The sequence below is a fragment of the Pristiophorus japonicus genome, chromosome 7 (assembly GCF_044704955.1).
Source record: "Pristiophorus japonicus isolate sPriJap1 chromosome 7, sPriJap1.hap1, whole genome shotgun sequence".
In the NCBI taxonomy this organism is placed as follows: domain Eukaryota; kingdom Metazoa; phylum Chordata; class Chondrichthyes; family Pristiophoridae; genus Pristiophorus; species Pristiophorus japonicus.
The window spans coordinates 2,356,233-2,374,718 of NC_091983.1; positions in this window are offsets into that span (position 1 = coordinate 2,356,233).

Genomic DNA, 18,486 nt, shown 5'->3' on the forward strand with positions numbered 1-18,486 from the left:
TTGGGCCATAGTGGATGGACTGTCCACTATATTAGGGACAGTGGATGGACTGTCCATTGTATTGGGGATAATGGATGGTTTGTCCATTATATTGGGCCATAGTGGCTGGAATGTCCATTATTTTGGGGATAGTGGATGGACTGTCCATTATATTGGGCCATAGTGGATCGACCATCCATTATATTGGGCCATAGTGGATGGAATGTCCATTATTTTGGGAATAGTGGATGGAATGTCCATTATTTTGGGGATAGTGGATACAATGTCCATTATATTGGACCATAGTGGATGGATTGTCCATTATATTTGCCATAGTGGACAGAATGTCCATTACATTGGGGTTAGTGGATGGAATGTCTATTATATTGGGGATAGTGGATGGACTGTCCATTATATAGGGGATATTGGATGGACCGTCCATTATATTGGGGATAGAAATGTCCATTATATTGGGCCATAGTGGATGGACAATCCATTATATTGGGGAAAGTGGATGGAATGTCCATAATATTGGGGATAGAGGATGGAATGTCCATTGTAGTGGGCCATAGTGGATGGACTGACTTTATACTGGGTCATAAAGGATGGACTGTCCATCGTATTGGAGATAGTGTATGGAATGTCCATTATATTGGGCCATAATCGATGGACTGTCATTATATTGGGCCATAGTGCAGGGGCTGTCCATTATATTGGGCTATAGAGGACGGACTGTCCATTATATTGGACCACAGTGGACGGACTGTCCATTATATTGGACTATAGTGGGCGGCTGTCCATGATATTGGGCATAGTGGATGGACTATCCATTATATTGGGAATAGTGGATGGACTGTCCATTATATTGGGAATAGTGGATGGGTCTGTCCATTATCTTGGGGATAGTGGATGGACTGTCCATTATATTGGGCCATAGTGGATGGACTGAACAGAATATTGGGCTATAGTGGATGAACTGTCCATTTTATTGGTACATAGTGGAAGGACTGTCCATTATATTGGGTTTAGTGGATAGATTGTCCGTGATATTGGGCCATTGTGGATGGACTGTCCATTATATTGAGTATAGTGGTTGTACATACATTATATTGGGGATAGTTGATGGAATGTCCATTATATTGGGCCATAGTGGATTGACTGTCCATTATATTGGACTATTGCAGATGGACTGTCCATTATATTGGGGACAGTGGATGGAATCTCCAATATATTAGGCCATAGTGGATGGATTGTTCATTATATTGGGCCACAGTGGACGGAATTTCCATTATTTTAGGCCATTGTGGATGGAATGTTCATTATATTGGGGCATACTAGATGGAATGTCCATTATCTTGGGATATAGAGGATGGACTGTCCATTATACTGGCGACAGTGGGTGGACGGTGCATTATATTGGGGACAGTGGATGCACTGTCCATTATATTGGGGTTAGTGGATGGACTGTCCATTATATTGTGTCAAAGAAGATGGACTGTCCATTATATTGGGCCATTGTGGATGGACTGTGCACTTAACTGGGGATAGTGTATGGACTGTCCATTACATTGGGGACAGTGGATGGACTGTCCATTATATTGGGCCATAGTGGATGGACTGTCCATTATATTGGGGACAGTGGATGGAATCTCCAATATATTGCGCCATAGTGGATGGATTGTTCATTATATTGGGTCATAGTGGACGGAATTTCGATTATATTAGGCTATTGTAGATGGAATGTTCATTATATTGGGGCATAGTAGATGGAATGTCCATTATAGTGGGTCATAGAAGATGGGCTGTCCATTATATTGGGGCTAGTGGAAGTACTTTCCATTATATTGGGCCATACAGGATTGAGTGTACAATATTCTGGCGACAGTGGATGATAACGGTCCATTATATTGGGGACAGTGGATGGACTGTCCATTATATTGGGCAATAGTGGATGGAATGTCCATTGCATTGGGCAATAGTGAATGGACTGTCCATTATATTGTGCCATTCTCAATGGTCTATCCATTGTTTTGGGCCATAGTGGATTGACTGTGCATTATATTGGCCATAGATGATGGAATGTCCATTATATTGGACTATAGTTGATGGACTGTCCATTACATTGGGCCATAGTGGATGGACTGTCCATTATATTGGGGATAGTGGATGGATTATGCGTTATTTGGGGACTGTCCATTATATGGGCCACAGTGGATGGTCTGTCCATTGTATTGGGCCATAGTGGATTGGCTGTCCATTGTATTGGGCCACAGTGGATGGACTTTCCATTCTATTCGGCCATAGTTGATGGACTGTCCATTCTATTTGGCCATAATGGATGGACTGTCCGTTATATTGGGCCAAAGTGGATGGACTGTACATTATATTGGGCCATAGTGGATGGACTATCCATTATTTTGGGATAGTGGATTGACTGTCCATTATATTGAGGATAGCAGATGAACTTTCCATTATATTGGGCCATAATGGATGGATTGTCCATTATATTGCAGATAGTGGATGGAGTGTCCATTATATTGGGGACAGTGGATGGAGAGACCATTATATTGGGGATAGTGGATGGACTCTCGATTATATTGGGGCTAATGGTTGGAATGTCCATTATTTTGGGCCATAGTGGATGGACTGTCCATTATATTTGCCCATAGTGGATGGACTGTCCATTATATTGGGGACAGTGGCTGGACTGTATTATATTGGGGATAGTGGATGGACTGCCCATTATAGTTGGCCATAGTGGATGGACTGTCCTTTGTATTGGGCCAAGAAAGATGGACTGTCCATTTTATTGTGCCAAGAAAGATGGACTGTCCATTTTATTGGGCCATAGTGGATGGACTGTCCATTATATTGGGGATAGTGGTTGGACTGTCCATTATATTGGGCCAAGAAAGATGGACTGTCCATTTTATTGGGCCATAGTGGATGGACTGTCCATTATTTTGGGGATAGTGGATGGACTCTCCATTATATTGGGGACAGTGGCTGGACTGTATTATATTGGGGATAGTGGATGCACTGTCCATTATATTGTGTCAAAGAAGATGGACTGTCCATTATATTGGGGATAGTAGATGGACTGTCCATTATATTGGACCAAAGTGGATGCACTGTCCATTAAATTAGGGATAGTTGATGGACTGTCCATTATATTGTGTCAAAGAAGATGGACTGTCCATTATATTGGGCCATTGTGGATGGACTGTGCACTTAACTGGGGATAGTGTATGGACTGTCCATTACATTGGGGACAGTGGATGGACTGTCTATTATATTGGGCCATAGTGGATGGACTGTCCATTATATTGGGGACAGTGGATGGAATCTCCAATATATTGCGCCATAGTGGATGGATTGTTCATTATATTGGGTCATAGTGGACGGAATTTCGATTATATTAGGCTATTGTGGATGGAATGTTCATTATATTAGGGCTTGGTAGATGGAATGTCCATTATAGTGGGCCATAGAAGATGGACTGTCCATTATATAGGGGCTAGTGGAAGTACTTTCCATTATATTGGGCCATACAGGATTGAGTGTACAATATTCTGGTGACAGTGGATGATAACGGTCCATTATATTGGGGACAGTGGATGGACTGTCCATTATATTGGGCAATAGTGGATGGAATGTCCATTGCATCGGGCAATAGTGGATGGACTGTCCATTATAATGTGCCATTCTCGATGGTCTATCCATTGTTTTGGGCCATAGTGGATTGACTGTGCATTATATTGGCCATAGATGATGAAATGTCCATTATATTGGACCATAGTTGATGGACTGTCCATTACATTGGGCCATAGTGGATGGACTGTCCATTATATTGGGGATAATGGATGGATTATGCGTTATTTGAGGGACTGTCCATTATATGGGCCATAGTGGATTGGCTGTCCATTGTATTGGGCCACAGTGGATGGACTGTCCATTCTATTTGTCCATAGTTGATGGACTGTCCATTCTATTTGGCCATAATGGATGGACTGTTCGTTATATTGGGCCATCGTGGATGGACTATCCATTATTTTGGGATAGTGGATTGACTGTCCATTATATTGAGGATAGCGGATGAACTTTCCATTATATTGGGCCATAATGGATGGACTGTCCATTATATTGCAGATAGTGGATGGAGTGTCCATTATATTGGGGACAGTGGATGGAGAGTCCATTATATTGGGGATAGTGGATGGACTCTCGATTATATTGGGGCTAGTGGTTGGAATATCCATTATTTTGGTCCATAATGGATGGACTGTCCATTATATTTGCCCATAGTGGATGGACTGTCCATTATATTGGGGACAGTGGCTGGACTGTATTATATTGGGGATAGTGGATGGACTGCCCATTATATTTGGCCATAGTAGATGGACTGTCCTTTGTATTGGGCCATAGTGGTTGCACTATGCATTATATTGGGGATAGTGGATGGAATGTCCATTATATTGGGCCAAGGAAGATGGACTGTCCATTATATTGGTCCATAGTGGATTGACTGTCCATTATATTGGGCCATAGTGGATGCACTATGCATTATATTGGGGATAGTGGATGGAATGTCCATTATATTGGGCCAAGGAAGATGGACTGTCCATTATATTGGTCCATAGTGGATGGAATGTGCATTATATTGGGGATAGTGGATGGACTGTCCATTATATTGGACCAATGTGGATGCACTGTCCATTAAATTGGGGATAGTGGATGGACTGTCCGTTATATTGGGCCAAGGAAGATAGACTGTCCATTATATTGGGCCATAGTGGATGGATTGTCCATTATATTGGGCCATAGAGGATGGACTGTCCATTATTATATTGGGTATAGTGGATGGACTGAACATTATTTTGGACCATAGTGGACGGACTGTCCATTATATTGGACCATAGTGGACGGCTGTCCATTATATTGGGGTTAGTGGATGGAATGTCCATTATATTGGGGATAGTGGATGGACTGTACATTATATTGGGGACAGTGGCTGGACTGTATTATATTGGGGATAGTGGATGGACTGCCCATTATATTTGGCCATAGTAGATGGACTGTCCTTTGTATTGGGCCATAGTGGATGCACTATGCATTATATTGGGGATAGTGGATGGAATGTCCATTATATTGGGCCAAGGAAGATGGACTGTCCATTATATTGGTCCATAGTGGATTGACTGTCCATTATATTGGGCCATAGTGGATGCACTATGCATTATATTGGGGATAGTGGATGGAATGTCCATTATATTGGGCCAAGGAAGATGGACTGTCCATTATATTGGTCCATAGTGGATGGAATGTGCATTATATTGGGGATAGTGGATGGACTGTCCATTATATTGGACCAAAGTGGATGCACTGTCCATTAAATTGGGGATAGTGGATGGACTGTCCGTTATATTGGGCCAAGGAAGATAGACTGTCCATTATATTGGGCCATAGTGGATGGATTGTCCATTATATTGGGCCATAGAGGATGGACTGTCCATTATTATATTGGGTATAGTGGATGGACTGAACATTATTTTGGACCATAGTGGACGGACTGTCCATTATATTGGACCATAGTGGACGGCTGTCCATTATATTGGGGTTAGTGGATGGAATGTCCATTATATTGGGGATAGTGGATGGACTGTACATTATATTGGAGATAGTGGATGGTCTGTCCATTATATTGGAGATAGTGAATGGAATGCCCGTTGTCTTGGGGATAGCGAATGGAATGTCCATTATGTTGGGGCACAGTGGATGGACTGTCGATTATATTGGACCATAGTGGACGGACTGTCTATTATATTGGATCACAGTGGATGGCTGTACCATTATATTGCGCATAGTGGATGGAAGATCCATTATACTGTGGATAGTGGATGGACTGCCATTACATTGGGGTTAGTGGATGGAATGTCCATTATATTGGAGATAGTGGATGGACAGGCCATTATATTGGGTCATAGTGGATGGACAATCCATTATATTGGGGAAAATGGATGGAATGTCCATAATATTGGGGATAGAGGATGGAATGTCCATTGTAGTGGGCCATAGTGGATGGACTGACTTTATATTGGGTCATAAAGGATGGACTGTCCATCGTATTGGAGATAGTGTATGGAATGTCCATTATATTGGGCCATAATCGATGGACTGTCATTATATTGGGCCATAGTGCAGGGACTGTCCATTATATTGGACCAGAGTGGACGGACTGTCCATTATATTGGACCATAGTGGGCGGCTGTCCATGATATTGGGCATAGTGGATGGAATATCCTTTATATTGGGGATAATGGATGGACTGCTCATTATATTGGGGATAGTGGATGGACTGCCCATTATATTGGGGATAGTGGATGGAATGTCCATTATATTGGGGATAGTGGATGGACTTTACCCTTTATTGGGGATAGTGGATGGACTCTACATTATATTGGGGATAGTGGATGGAATGTCCATTATATTGGGGATAGTGGATGGACTGCCCATTATATTGGGGATAGTGGATGGAATGTCCATTATATTGGGGATAGTGGATGGACTTTACCCTATATTGGGGATAGTGGATGGAATGTCCATTATATTGGGGATAGTGGATGGAATGTCCATTATATTGGGGATAGTGGATGGACTGTCCATTATTTTGGGCCATCGTGGATGGACTGAACAGAATATTGTGCTATAGTGGATGAATTGTCCATTTTATTTGGGCATAGTGGATAGATTGAACGTGATATTGGGCCATTGTGGAAGGACTGTCCATTATATTGAGTATTGTGGTTGTAAGTCCATTATATTGGGGATTGTCGATGGAATGTCCATTATATTGGAGATACTGGATGGACTGTCCATTATATTGGGCCATGGTGGATGGACTGTCCATTATATTGGAGATAGTGGATGGACTGTCCATTATATTTGGCCATGGTGGATGGACTGTCCATTATATTGGCGATAGTGGATGGACTGCCCATTATATTTGGCCATAATGGATGGATGTCCATAATTTGGGGCCATAGTGAAAGGAATGCCCATTGTATTGGGGATCGTGGATGGAATGTCCCTTGTATTGGGCCATAGTGGATGGACTGTCCATTATATTGGACCATAGTGGACGGCTGTCCATTATATTGTGGATAGTGGATGGAAGATCCATTATATTGTGGATAGTGGATGCACTGTCCATTATATTGGACCATAATGGACAGACGGTCGATTATATTGGGCCATATTGGTTGACTGTCCATTATATTGGGATAGTGGATGGACTGTCCATTATATTAGGGATAGTGGATGGACTGTCCATTATATTGGACGGAGTCAACATTATATTGGGAATTAGGGGATGGACTGTCCATTATATTGGGACAGAGTGGAATAACTGCCCATAATATTGGGTATCGTTGTTAGATTGTCCATGTTACTGGGCCATAGTGGATGGACTGTCCATTATATTGGACCCTAGAGAATAGGCTGTCCATTTATTGGATCATAGTGGACGGCTGAACATTATGTTGGGGACAGTCGATGGAATGTCCAATATATTGGGGATACTGGATGGTCTGTCCATTCTATTGGGCCATGGTGGATGGACTGTCCATTATATTGGGGATAGTGGATGGAATGCCCATTATTTTAGGGATAGTGAATGAAATGTCCATTATATTGGGCTATAGTGGATTGACTGTCCATTATATTGGGCCATAGTGGATGGACAGTCCATTATATTCGGCCATAGTGGATGGAATGTCCATTATATTGGGGATAGTGGATGGAATGTCCATAATATTGGGGATAGAGGATGGAATGTCCATTGTAGTGGGCCAGAGTGGATTGACTGACTTTATATTGGGCCATAATGGATGGACTATCCATTATATCGGAGATAGTGTGTAGAATGTCCATTATATTGGGCCATAATCGATGGACTGTCATTATATTGGGCCATAGTGGATCGATTGTCCATTATATTGAGGATAGTGGATTGACTGTCCATTATATTGGACAATAGTGGACGGACTGTCCATTATATGGGGCCATAGTGAATGGAATGCCCATTGTCTTGGGGATAGTGAATGGAATGTCCATTATAATGGGCCATAGTGGATGGACTGTCGATTATATTGGGTATCGTGGGTGGACTGTCCATTATATTGGGACATAGTGGGTGGACTGTCCATTATTTTGTGGCTAGTGGATGGACTGTCCATTATATTTGGGATAGTGGATGGAATGTCCACAATATTGTGGCTAGAGGATGGAATATCCATTATAGTGGGCCATAGTGGATGGACTGACTTTATATTGGGCCATAATGGATGGACTGCCCATTATATTGGAGATGGTGTATGGAATGTCCATTATATTGGGCCATAATCGATGGACTGTTATTATATTGGGCCACAGTGGACGGACTGTGCATTATATTGGATCATAGTGGACGGCTGTCCATTATAATGGGGATAGTGGATGGAATGTCCTTTATATTGGGGCTAGTGGATGGACTGTCCATTGTACTGGGGATAGTGGATGGAAAGTCCATTATATTGGGGATAGTGGATAGAATGTCCATTGTATTGGGCCATAGAGGTTGTACTGTCCATTAAATTGGGGATAGTGGATGGTCTGTCCATTATATTGGGACATAGTGCAGGGACTGTCCATTATATTGGACCACAGTGGACGGACTGTCCATTATATTGGACCATAGTGCGTGCTGTCCATGATATTGGGCATAGTGGATGGAATGTCCTTTATATTGGGGATAGTGGATGGAATATCCATTATATTGGGAATAGTGGCTGGAATGTTCGTTATATTGGGCCATAGTGAATGGAATGCCCATTGTATTGGGGATAGTGGATGGAATGTCCCTTATATTGGGACATAGTGCATGACCTGTCCATTATTATATTGGGGATAGTGGATGCACTGTCCATTATATTGGACCATAGCGGACGGACTGTCCATTATATTGGACCAGAGTGGACGGCTGACCATTATATTGTGGATATTGGATGGAAGATCCTTTATATTGTGGATAGTGGATGGACTGTCCATTATATTGGGGATAGTGGATGGAAAGTCCATTATATTGGGGATAGTGGGTGGACTGTCAATTATATTGGGGATAGTTGTTGGACTGTCCATTATATTGGACCATAGTGGACGGACTGTCCATTATATTGGGCCATAGTGCTTGACTGTCTATTATATTGGGGATAGTGGATGGACTGTCCATTATATTGGGCCATGGTGGACGGACTGAACTTTATATTGGGTATTAGGGGATGAACTGTCCATTATATTGGGACAGAATGGAATAACTGTCCATAATATTGGGTATAGTGGATAGATTGTCCGTGATACTGGACCATCGTGGATGGACTGTCCATTATATTGGACCCTAATGAATGGACTGTCCATTAAATTGGACCATAGTGGACAGCTGAACATTATGTTGGAGACAGTCGATGGAATGTCCAATATATTGGGGATACTGGATGGACAGTCCATTATATTGGGGATAGTGGATAGAATGCCCATTATTTTCGGGATAGTGAATGAAATATCCATTATATTGGGCTATAGTGGATTGACTGTCCATTATATTGGGCCATAGTGGATGGACAGTCCATTATATTCGGCCATAGTGGACGGAATGTCCATTATATTGGGGATCGTGGACGAAATGTCCATTATATTTGGCCATTGTTGATGGAATGCCCATTATATTGGGGATAGTGGATGGAATGTCCATAATATTGGGGATAGAGGGTGAAATGTCCATTGTAGTGGGCCATAGTGGATGAACTGACTTTATATTGGGCCATAATGGATGGACTGTCCATTATATCGGAGATAGTGTATGGAATGTCCATTATATTGGGCCATAATCGATGGACTGTCATTATAGTGGGCCATAGTGGAAGTAATGTCCTTTATATTGGGGATAGTGGATGGACTGTCCATTATATTGGGCCATAGTGGATGGACTGTCCATTATATTGGGGATAGTGAATGGACTGTCTTTGCATTGCGAGATAGTGGATGGACTGTCCATTATATTGGGCCATAGTGGATCGATTGTCCATTATATTGTGGATAGTGGATGGACAGTCCTTTTTATTGGGGATAGTGGATGGAATGCCCATTATTTTCGGGATAGTGAATGAAATGTCCATTATATTGGGCTATAGTCGATGGACTGTCCATTATATTGGAGATAGTGTATGCAATGCCCATTATATTGGCTCATAGTGGATGGCTGTCCATTATATTTGGGAGAATGGATGGAATGTCCATTATATTGGGTCATAGTGGATGGACTGTCCATTATATTGGACCATAGTGGATGGCTGTCCATTATATTTGGGAGAGTGGATGGAATGTTCATTATATTGCAAATACTGAATGGATTGTCCATTATATTTGGGATAGTGAATGGACTGTCCATTATATTGGGCCATATTGGATGGACTATCCATTATATTGGGGATAGTGAATGGAGTGTCCATTATATTGGGCCATAGTCATTGCAATGTCCATTATATTGGGCCATAGTAAACAATTGTCGATTATATTGGGCCATAGTGGATGGACTGTCCATTATATTGGATCATCGTGGACGATTGTCCATTATATTAAGGATAGAGGAGGGAATATCCATTATATTGGGGATAGTGGATGGAATGTCCATTGTATTGGGCCATAGAGGTTGTACTGTCCATTAAATTGGGGATAGTGGATGGTCTGTCCATTATATTGGGACATAGTGCAGGGACTGTCCATTATATTGGACCACAGTGGACGGACTGTCCATTATATTGGACCATAGTGCGTGCTGTCCATGATATTGGGCATAGTGGATGGAATGTCCTTTATATTGGGGATAGTGGATGGACTGTCCATTATATTGGGGATAGTGGCTGGAATGTTCGTTATATTGGGCCATAGTGAATGGAATGCCCATTGTATTGGGGATAGTGGATGGAATGTCCCTTATATTGGGACATAGTGCATGACCTGTCCATTATTATATTGGGGATAGTGGATGGACTGTCCATTATATTGGACCATAGCGGACGGACTGTCCATTATATTGGACCAGAGTGGACGGCTGACCATTATATTGTGGATATTGGATGGAAGATCCTTTATATTGTGGATAGTGGATGGACTGTCCATTATATTGGGGATAGTGGATGGAAAGTCCATTATATTGGGGATAGTGGGTGGACTGTCAATTATATTGGGGATAGTTGTTGGACTGTCCATTATATTGGACCATAGTGGACGGACTGTCCATTATATTGGGCCATAGTGCTTGACTGTCTATTATATTGGGGATAGTGGATGGACTGTCCATTATATTGGGCCATGGTAGACGGACTGAACTTTATATTGGGTATTAGGGGATGAACTGTCCATTATATTGGGACAGAATGGAATAACTGTCCATAATATTGGGTATAGTGGATAGATTGTCCGTGATACTGGACCATCGTGGATGGACTGTCCATTATATTGGACCCTAATGAATGGACTGTCCATTAAATTGGACCATAGTGGACAGCTGAACATTATGTTGGAGACAGTCGATGGAATTTCCAATATATTGGGGATACTGGATGGACAGTCCATTATATTGGGGATAGTGGATAGAATGCCCATTATTTTCGGGATAGTGAATGAAATATCCATTATATTGGGCTATAGTGGATTGACTGTCCATTATATTGGGCCAAAGTGGATGGACAGTCCATTATATTCGGCCATACTGGACGGAATGTCAATTATATTGGGGATCGTGGACGGAATGTCCATTATATTTGGCCATTGTTGATGGAATGCCCATTATATTGGGGATGGTGGATGGAATGTCCATAATATTGGGGATAGAGGGTGAAATGTCCATTGTAGTGGGCCATAGTGGATGGACTGACTTTATATTGGGCCATAATGGATGGACTGTCCATTATATCGGAGATAGTGTATGGAATGTCCATTATATTGGGCCATAATCGATGGACTGTCATTATAGTGGGCCATAGTGGAAGTAATGTCCTTTATATTGGGGATAGTGGATGGACTGTCCATTATATTGGGCCATAGTGGATGGACTGTCCATTATATTGGGGATAGTGAATGGACTGTCTTTGCATTGCGTGATAGTGGATGGACTGTCCATTATATTGGGCCATAGTGGATCGATTGTCCATTATATTGTGGATAGTGGATGGACAGTCCATTACATTGGGGATAGTGGATGGAATGCCCATTATATTTGGGAGAATGGATGGAATGTCCATTATATTGGGTCATAGTGGATGGACTGTCCATTATATTGGAGATAGTGTATGCAATGCCCATTATATTTGGGAGAGTGGATGGAATGTTCATTATATTGCAAATACTGAATGGATTGTCCATTATATTTGGGATAGTGAATGGACTGTCCATTATATTGGGCCATATTGGATGGGCTATCCATTATATTGGGGATAGTGAATGGAGTGTCCATTATATTGGGCCATAGTCATTGCAATGTCCATTATATTGGGCCATAGTGAACAATTGTCGATTATATTGGGCCATAGTGGATGGACTGTCCATTATATTGGATCATCGTGGACGATTGTCCATTATATTAAGGATAGAGGAGGGAATATCCATTATATTGTGGAATGTGGATGGAATGTCCATTATATTGGGGATAGTGGATGGACTGTCGATTATATTGGGCCATAGTGGATGGACTGTCCATTATATTGGGCCATCGTGGATGGAATCATCACCATATTGGGGATAATGGATGAACTGTCCATTAATTGGGCCATAGTAAAGGGACTGCCCAGTATATTGGGGCTAGAGTGGATGGACTGTCCATTACATTGGGACATAATGGATGTACTGTCCATTACTTTATTGGGGATAGTGGCTGGATTGTCCATTATATTGGGCCATAGTGGATGGACTGTCCATTATATTGGACCATAGTGGATGGCTGTCCATTATATTTGGGATAGTGTATGGACTCTCCAGTATATTGGGGATAGTGGACAGATTGTGCATTACATTGGGCATAGTGGATGGACTGTCCATTATATTGGGGATAATGGATGGAATGTCCATTATATTGGAGATTGTGATGAACACCTCTCTGCCCATCTGGGGCATGACTACGCAGTTTCCCAACAGTAGGCAATCGGCCTGAATCGAGAGTTCATCCTTGCGCCTGTGAAATGGCCATTATATTGGGCCATAGTCGATGAAGTGTCATTATATTGCGAATAGTTCATGGATGGTCCATTATATTGGGGCTAGTTAATGGACTGTCTATTATATTGAGCCATAGTCGATGGATTGTCCATTCTTTGGGGATAGTGAATGGACTGTCCATTATATTGCGCCATAGTGGATGGACTGTCCATTATATTGGGCCATAGTGGATCGAATGTCCATTATATTTTGAATAGTGGATGGACTGTCCATTATATTCGGCCATAGTGGATGTAATGTCCATTATATTGGGGACAGTGGATGGACTGTAATTATATTGGGCCATAGTGAATGGAATGTCTATTACATTGGGGACAGTGGATGGACTGTCCATTATATTGTGTATAGTTGATGGACTGTCCATTATATTGGGCGATAGTGGATGGACTGTCCATTATATTGGGCCATAGTGGATGGACTGTCCATTATATTGGGCCATAGTGGATGGACTGTCCATTATATTGGGCCATAGTGGCTGGACTGTCCATTATATTGGGGATATTGAATGGACTGTCCATTCTATTGGGCCATGCTGGATGAACTGTTCATTATACTGGAGATAGTGGATGGACTGTCCATTATATTGTGTATAGTTGATCGACTGTCCATTACATTGGGCATAGTGGATGGACTGTCCATTATTTTGGGGATAGTGGATGGACAGTCCATTATATTGGGGATATTGAATGGACTGTCCATTCTATTGTGCCATGCTGGATGAACTGTTCATTATATTGGAGATAGTGGATGGACTGTCCATTATATTGGACCATAGTTAATGGAATGTCCATTGTATCGGGGATAGTGGCTGGAATGTCCATCATTATATTGGGGATAGTGGATCGACTGTCCGTTATATTGGGCCATAGTGGATGGACTGTCGATTATATTGGGAATGGTGGATGGACTGTCCATTATTTTGGGTCATGGTAGATGGACTGTCCTTATATAGTGCCATAGTGGATTGACTGTCCACTGTATTGGGGACAATGGATGGACTGTCGATTATATTGGGGATAGTGGACAGACTGCCCATTATATTGGGGATAGTGGATGGACTGTCCATTATATTCAGGATAGTGGATGGACTGCCCGTTATATTGGGGGTTGTGGATGGAATGTTCATTATATTGGGGATAATGGACGGACTGTCCATTATATTCGGGATAGTGGATGGACTGTCATATATTGGGGATAGTGGATGGACTGTCCATTATCTTGTGGATAGTGCATGGACTGTTATTATATTTGGCCATAGTGGATGGATGTCCATAATTTGGGGCCATAGTGGATTGACTGTCCAGTATATTGGTGATAGTGGAAGGAATGTCCATTGTATTGGTGATAGTAGATGGAACGTCCAGTGTAGTGGGCCATAGTGGATGGACCGTACAATATATTAGGCCATAGTGGATGGACTGTCCTTTATGTTGGGCCACAATGGATGGACTTTCGATGATATTGGGCATATTGGATGGAATGTCCATTATATTGTGGATAGTGGACGGACTGTCCATTATATTCGGGATAGTGGATGGACTGTCATATATTGGGGATAGTGGATGGACTGTCCATTATCTTGTGGATAGTGCATGGACTATCCATTATATTGGGCTATAGTGGTTGACTGTCCATTATATTGGGCTTTAGTAGATGGACTGTCCATTATATTGGGACAGAATGGAATAACTTTCCATTATATTGGGTACAGTGGATAGATTGTCCGTGATTGGGCCATAGTGGATGGACTGTCCATTAGATTGAGGATAGTGAATGGCCCGTCCATTATATTGGGGAAAGTGAATGGAATGTCCTTTGTATTGGAGAAATTCGATGGAATGTCCATTATATTGGGGATACTGGATGGACTGTCCATTATGTTGGGGATTGTGGATGGACTGTGCATTATATTGGGCCATGGTGGATGGACTGTCCATTATTTTGGACATAGTGGATGGACTGTCCATTATATTGATCCATAGTGGATGGAATGTCCATTATGTTCGGAATAGTGGATAGAATTTCCATTTTTTGGGGTATAGTCATTGAAATGTCCATTATATTGGGCCATAGTGAATGGACTGTCCATTATATTCGGCCATAGTGGATGGAATGTCCATAATATTGGGGATACAGGATGGACTGTCCATTATACTGGGGATAGTGGATGGATTGTCCATTATATTGGGCCATGGTGGATGGACTGTCCATTATATTAGAAATAGTGGATGAAATGTCCATTATATTAGACATTGTGGATCGACTGTCCATTACATTGGGCCATAGTGGATGAATGTCCATTATATTGGGGATAGTGGATGGAATGTCCATTATTTTAGGGATAGTGAATGAAAAGTCCATTATATTGGGCCATAGTGGATGGACTGGCTTTATATTGGGCCATAGTGGATCGAATGTCCATTGTATTGTGCCAATGTGGGTGGACTGTCCATTATATTGGGGATAATGGATGGAATGTCCATTATATTGGAGATAGTGATGAACACCTCTCTGCCCATCTGGGGCATGACTACGCAGTTTCCCCACAGTAGGCAATCGGCCTGAATCGAGAGTTCATCCTTGCGCCTGTGAAATGGCCATTATATTGGGCCATAGTCGATGAAGTGTCATTATATTGCGAATAGTTCATGGATTGTCCATTATATTGGGGCTAGTTAATGGACTGTCTATTATATTGAGCCATAGTCGATGGATTGTCCATTCTTTGGGGATAGTGAATGGACTGTCCATTATATTGCGCCATAGTGGATGGACTGTCCATTAGATTGGGCCATAGTGGATCGAATGTCCATTATATTTTGAATAGTGGATGGACTGTCCATTATATTGGGCCATAGTGAATGGAATGTTGGGGACAGTGGATGGACTGTCCATTATATTGTGCATAGTTGATGGACTGTCCATTATATTGGGCCATAGTGGATGGACTGTCCATTATATTGGGCCATAGTGGATGGAATGTCCAATATATTGGGGATATTAAATGGACTGTCCATTCTATTGTGCCATGCTGGATGAACTGTTCATTATACTGGAGATAGTGGATGGACTGTCCATTATATTGTGTATAGTTGATGGACTGTCCATTACATTGGGCATAGTGGATGGACTGTCCATTATTTTGGGGATAGTGGATGGACAGTCCATTATATTGGGGATATTGAATGGACTGTCCATTCTATTGTGCCATGCTGGATGAACTGTTCATTATATTGGAGATAGTGGATGGACTGTCCATTATATTGGACCATAGTTAATGGAATGCCCATTGTATCGAGGATAGTGGCTGGAATGGGCATCATTATATTGGGGATAGTGGATCGACTGTCCGTTATATTGGGCCATAGTGGATGGACTGTCGATTATATTGGGAATAGTGGATGGACTGTCCATTATTTTGGGCCATAGTAGATGGACTGTCCTTATATAGTGCCATAGTGGATTGACTGTCCACTGTATTGGGGACAATGGATGTATATTGGGGATAGTGGACAGACTGCCCATTATATTGGGGATAGTGGATGGACTGTCCATTATATTCAGGATAGTGGATGGACTGCCCGTTATATTGGGGGTTGTTGATGGACTGTTCATTATATTGGGGATAATGGACGGACTGTCCATTATATTCGGGATAGTGGATGGACTGTCATATATTGGGGATAGTGGATGGACTGTCCATTATCTTGTGGATAGTGCATGGACTGTTATTATATTTGGCCATAGTGGATGGATGTCCATAATTTGGGGCCATAGTGGATTGACTGTCCAGTATATTGGTGATAGTGGAAGGAATGTCCATTGTATTGGTGATAGTAGATGGAACGTCCAGTGTAGTGGGCCATAGTGGATGGACTGTACAATATATTAGGCCATAGTGGATGGACTGTCCTTTATGTTGGGCCACAATGGATGCACTTTCGATGATATTGGGCATATTGGATGGAATGTCCATTATATTGTGGATAGTGGATGGACTGTCCATTATATTCGGGATAGTGGATGGACTGTCCATTATATTCGGGATAGTGGATGGACTGTCATATATTGGGGATAGTGGATGGACTGTCCATTATCTTGTGGATAGTGCACGGACTATCCATTATATTGGGCCATAGTGGTTGACTGTCCATTATATTGGGCTTTAGTAGATGGACTGTCCATTATATTGGGACAGAATGGAATAACTTTCCATTATATTGGGTACAGTGGATAGATTGTCCGTGATACTGGGCCATAGTGGATGGACTGTCCATTAGATTGAGGATAGTGGATGGCCCGTCCATTATATTGGGGAAAGTGAATGGAATGTCCATTGTATTGGAGATAGTCGATGGAATGTCCATTATATTGGGGATACTGGATGGACTGTCCATTATGTTGGGGATTGTGGATGGACTGTGCATTATATTGGGCCATGGTGGATGGACTGTCCATTATTTTGGACATAGTGGATGGACTGTCCATTATATTGATCCATAGTGGATGGAATGTCCATTATGTTCGGAATAGAGGATAGAATTTCCATTTTTTGGGGTATAGTCATTGAAATGTCCATTATATTGGGCCATAGTGAATGGACTGTCCATTATATTCGGCCATAGTGGATGGAATGTCCATAATATTGGGGATACAGGATGGACTGTCCATTATACTGGGGATAGTGGATGGATTGTCCATTATATTAGGCCATGGTGGATGGACTTTCTATTATATTAGAAATAGTGGATGAAATGTCCATTATATTAGACATCGTGGATAGACTGTCCATTATATTGGGCCATAGTGGATGAATGTCCATTATATTGGGGATAGTGGATGGAATGTCCATTATTTTAGGGATAGTGAATGAAAAGTCCATTATATTGGGCCATAGTGGATGGACTGACTTTATATTGGGCCATAGTGGATAGAATGTCCATTGTATTGTGCCAATGTGGGTGGACTGTCCATTATATTGGGGATAATGGATGGAATGTCCATTATATTGGAGATAGTGATGAACACCTCTCTGCCCATCTGGGGCATGACTACGCAGTTTCCCCACAGTAGGCAATCGGCCTGAATCGAGAGTTCATCCTTGCGCCTGTGAAATGGCCATTATATTGGGCCATAGTCGATGAAGTGTCATTATATTGCGAATAGTTCATGGATTGTCCATTATATTGGGGCTAGTTAATG